The following is a 5,126-nucleotide window of genomic DNA, read 5'->3' on the forward strand; positions in this document are numbered from 1 at the left end:
CTATCACCAACAGGAATGCTTTCTGAAATTCAGCTCCTGGACGTATCATGGAAACGAGGCAGATCTGCAACATCTCTGTAACGGAACCATCCAAAACCCAGGCAGTAAAACGTCAGAGATTCTCAACAAACGAGGTATCGATCTTTCCTCTTACTACTACAGTACAGAATGGGACGTCCTAAACGTGACCGCCACCAGACGGGTCAAATTCTATTCTTGTTATCCCGACCCTTTCCCGGATGTCACCTTCAATCTAACTCTCAGAAGACGTCCTTGCATTAACCCTCTCCTTGCCAGTCATGTTAAGAATTTCCCCCAAAACTTCACACACGCCCAACACAAACAAAAAAAACAAAAACAAACAAACAAACATTTCTTACTCAATCAGAAAAGCAACAAGCACATTCTATATATAATATTTGTTCGACAATGTGAGATCTATTACAGAATGTCAAGTTTTTATAGCTATTGCAAAAAGAAAAGAAATCTGATAAGTGACGGTTGCATCGTAACAAATGTGACGATTTTCCAATAGGTGGTTAGGAGAGGATTAAATCTCGTTATGCCCTGCATTGGGTTCTTAGGTCTAACTATTATCGTTTCTATTTACCCTCAGCAGCGGGCAAGAAAGCATCTCTGGCCATCTCCGTTCTGCTTGTTCTTACTCTTTTCTTTTTGATCCTAACAGAGATGAACCATCCAGCTTCGTTGGTTATCTCCCTTTTGGGAAAGTACCTCCTATTTATCCTTCTGGCTATCACTTTGTCCGTCATAGTCACCGTCATGTCACAATTGTCCATTTTGATCTTAACTTCCCATGACGGACAGAATGTCTCCGTGGACCAGAAGGATTTTCACAGACATCTTGCCAAAACATCTTTTTATTGGGAAATCAGAAAATAAAAACCCGTCTTCATCTTCATCAATAAAGAAGTCTTCGTACGGCTATGTGGTCTTGTGGTATGACACTCGCTTTCGTTTTGAGCCTCGCTCGGCGCATAGTTGAGCCCTTGGAAAAGGCTCTTTACTCACATTCTCACACCGTACTCAGGTGTAAAATAAGTACCTGGCCGTCGACAGAGTTGTCTCTGTCCGAAAAAAATGTAATATCGCCTGTCTTACATGTTGCATGTTGCTAGTGGCCAGGGACCCCTTGTAAAGCGCTTTGGGCACTTGTAGTGGATATTGCGGTATATAAAAGCTCATTTTAAAATATTATGTTTTCATTGATATGTAGCGGCTGTGAGATTACCGGATGCAAAACACGTGACCAATAAGCGTTATCAAATTCTCAGAAAACGCCAAATATAAGAGGAAATAGTGAGAGTTTGCGATTAAGAAAAACTGAACTTGGAAATTTGTTCAATTGGACCGACGAAACAATTGAGACTTGTAAAGAGAACTCTGTATTTCTAAAAACTGGTCATGGCATGGTGTCTGAACCTAATCCTCCCAGTCCCCTTCCCCAAGAAATTCTAGAAGCAGTTGAAGGAGTGACGTGGATAGCTAATCACATGAAAGAAGCAGATGAGGACCTATGTGAGGAAAGAGACTGGAAGTATATTGGTATTGTTTTGGATCGGTTGTTCTTATACATCTTCGGGACAGTCTGTTTTATTGGGACTTTAACCATATTTCTATCTGCCCCTTCTCTTTATGATCCAAGAGAGCATATGTCTTTGGTTGACATTGAAAACACTTGTATGATACACAAGTCCACACCTACATATGCCATTTAGATACTTTTATGACACACACGTCCACACCTACATATGCCATTTAGATACTTTTATGACACACACGTCCACACCTACATATGCCATTTAGATACTTTTATGACACACACGTCCACACCTACATATGCCATTTAGATACTTTTATGACACACACGTCCACACCTACATATGCATTTAGTTTCCCAGTCACTACTAGGAGGAAAATGGTGATGACAAGGTTCAGGATGTTGATTATTTTGACGACAGTGATGATGACTTGATGATGATGATGATGATGATGATGATGATGATGATGATAATAATGATGATGATGATGATGATGATGATAACGATGATGATGAGATGGTGATGATGATGATGATTATGATGATAATGATGCTTTGTTCAGGTCATTCATTTATGTTATATGGATTTATTATAAGAGAAGTAATCCAGTATTAATCATAATATCATGTATTTAATGATTACTTCCCTTTAACTGTACCTGCTAAAAAAAAAAAAGACAAAGCAAAACAAAACAAAATAGAAAGACAAAGCAAAAAAACAAAAAACAAAACAAAACAAAAAAACAACAAATTCCAAAAGAAACAAAAAAAAAAAAACCCAAAAAAAACAAACAAAAAAACAAAAAAATAAAACAAAATAAAACAACAACAACAAAAAATAATAATAGAAAAATAAAACCCAACTCCGGCACCATTAAAAAACAAACAATCAAAAAAAAAACATCAACAAAAGTCCAAATCACTCCCCTCCCTTAAAATGAAAAACAACAAAATAAAACAACCCATCATCAGACTATTGAATCCAATTGCTGGATAAATTAATCATATTCCTTCGTGTATGCATCGATCTAAATTTCTGACCACTTAGTCAATCTCGAAATCACTTGGCAACAACAATAGCCGTGTTTAAAAAACATCATAAGTAAATGACCAAGCTGTGCGATGTCACTTATATTACGCTTAAACAGTCGTAACGTCACTTCCCTCGTAATGACGCATGGTAACTTAGTACGGCTATGTGGTCTAGTGGTATGACACTCGCTTTCGGGTCGTAAGGTCCTGGGTTCGAGCCTCGCGCTCGGCGCATAATTGAGTCCTTGGAAAAGGCTCTTTACTCACAATCTCTCACCGTACTCAGGTGTAAAATGAGTACCTGGCCGTTAACAGCGTTGTCTTTGTCCGAAAAAATGTAATATCGCCTAACAGGCGTCATGTCCCGTCCTACATGTTAAATGTTGCTGTTGACCAGTGGACCCCTTGTAAAGCGCTTTGAGCACACTTAATGGATATTGCTCTATATAAAGCTCAATTTAATTTAATGCAATTTAACTGGCTCTAAACTAACGGAAAAATGGCGGACGCTCTTATGAAATATTTCTCCGACGAGCATAAAAGCGCATCCAGAGGGGGAAAAAACATTATAAATCTGATCATGTTTTGACTTTTGCACATTCTGATCACAAGACATATGAAAAGTTCTAGCCAGCATGAAGAATAAAAAGTACCGATTTAGTTTGTTTAGAACCACGATGGCCGCCGTTGCTGGGCGACGTGACATCAGACTATTGAATCCAATTAGGTCAAACAACATTGAATGTGTTCCATGATTGGAGATGTGGGAATGATCGAAAAATCTCTGATCCAGGAGTTGCATTCTCATATTATAAGGCACTCGACACAGTTGTGGCTGAATACATGGAAATGGACACTAGCGGGTAGGTAGTGCAAAAGTTATCATAAAATGTAGCTCTTAACCCACTTCTTACCAGCTATTTTCAGAATTTTACCCTAAACGTCATACTCATCCAACACAAAAATAGGTTTTTCAAACAGATTAGAAACGAGTATATTCTATACAGTGTCGAGTTTTTATAGCTATAACTAAAACAAAATGAAATCAGAATGAGAAAATAAACTGTTGGCTGCATCGTAACGAATGTGACGATTTTCCTATGGGTGGTAAGGAGAGGGCTGTTGTGACTGAATACATGGACGTGGACACTAACGGGTAACTAGTGTAAAAAATATCATAAAATGTAGCTCTTAAAGGCAATCCTTAGAGTAGGAAAATGAAGTGTATTGGTTTCAAATGGATTACTGAGGGACTAACTGGATGATTATTGGGAAGCCCGATTGGATATATCGATAGACTAGCGTCCTGTCCAAATGGTAGCAAGCAATTGCTATTGTCCGTTTCACGCTATAGAAACCGGGATAAACTCCGGCTCCATGGGCCTATTGGCTCTGCGGGACTACTGTATTTCCTCAACTTATGAGCTGAATTGATAAAAATAAGTCATTAATTTATAAAAAAAAATGAAAACCGGTTTTAATGTTTTCAACTTTCCTGTTACAATTTTTGAATAAAACAATCAAGCACGGAGAAAGAATTCTCATTTCCCAACTTAACGAATCAAATGGATACATACTAAGGTTTGTTTACATGTATTACTCGTAGGATATAAGGTGACAGATTTAATAATATTGGTCTATTTCGCTAAAGGCAAGTTAGTTGTACATTTGGCACATCTATAGTCGGTATCTTGACGGTTTTACCATGCTAAATGCGCCCAAAAATTAAATTGGAATCAAGTTTTTTTATTCATATAGTACATGTTGCCTATCATGCGCTCTCATTGATAATGATGATAATATTTGGTGTCGATTTGTCACAAATGTAACGAATTGAAAATGAAATGAATATGTTTATGTTGTGTATATCGCACGCGTGAAAGAAAGAGAGGAAGAGAGAGAGAGAGAGAGAGAGAGAGAGAGAGAGAGAGAGAAGAGAAGAGAGAGAGAGAGAGAGAGAGAGAGAAGAGAGAGAGAGAGAGAGAGAGAGAGGAGAGAGAGAGAGAGAGAGAGAGAGAGAGAGAAAATAAGTAGGAGTGAAATATCTGTTCATTGTTATAGTTATCATATAACGTTATAACAAGTGTAACTAAATGACAAATTGACATATTTATGGACAATAAAGATCTATTAATTATTATTATTATATTATTATTATTATTATTATTATTATTATTATTATTATTATTATTATTATTATTGTTTTCATATTCTTACTTATCATAGCAGGTAATTTCTCACAACTGCGTAGAGAGGATTAATGTGTAGAAAGTGCCTTGCCCAAGTATGCAATGCTAGGACAAAGTTCGCTCTTACCACTGCAGTCACTGATCAAGCTGAAATCTTGCTCCATGTAGTTGCACAAAATATGAACTTAATATCGAATGCATGCATTATAAATACGATAAAAACGATTTCATAATTTTTTAAAGTCAGACTTTTCTATCACCGTTGGTTGTGGTCGAGTATGGAAGTCAAGCAAAGTTGAGTGTGGTCAGAAACAAAATGGTAGGAAAATGAGAACAAATCTCAT

At 37.1% G+C, this 5,126-nt stretch overlaps 1 pseudogene; it reads left to right on the forward strand.

Annotated features, from left to right (window-relative positions):
- LOC144975793 (acetylcholine receptor subunit alpha-like 1) overlaps nt 1-1,739 on the forward strand; it is a 4,790-nt pseudogene extending 3,051 nt beyond the window's left edge.
- Nucleotides 1,740-5,126: the final 3,387 nt, after the last annotated feature.

The sequence above is a fragment of the Berghia stephanieae genome, chromosome 6 (genome assembly GCF_034508935.2).
Source record: "Berghia stephanieae isolate SIO BIC M18660-M18661 chromosome 6, UCSD_Bste_1.3, whole genome shotgun sequence".
In the NCBI taxonomy this organism is placed as follows: Eukaryota; Metazoa; Mollusca; class Gastropoda; order Nudibranchia; family Aeolidiidae; genus Berghia; species Berghia stephanieae.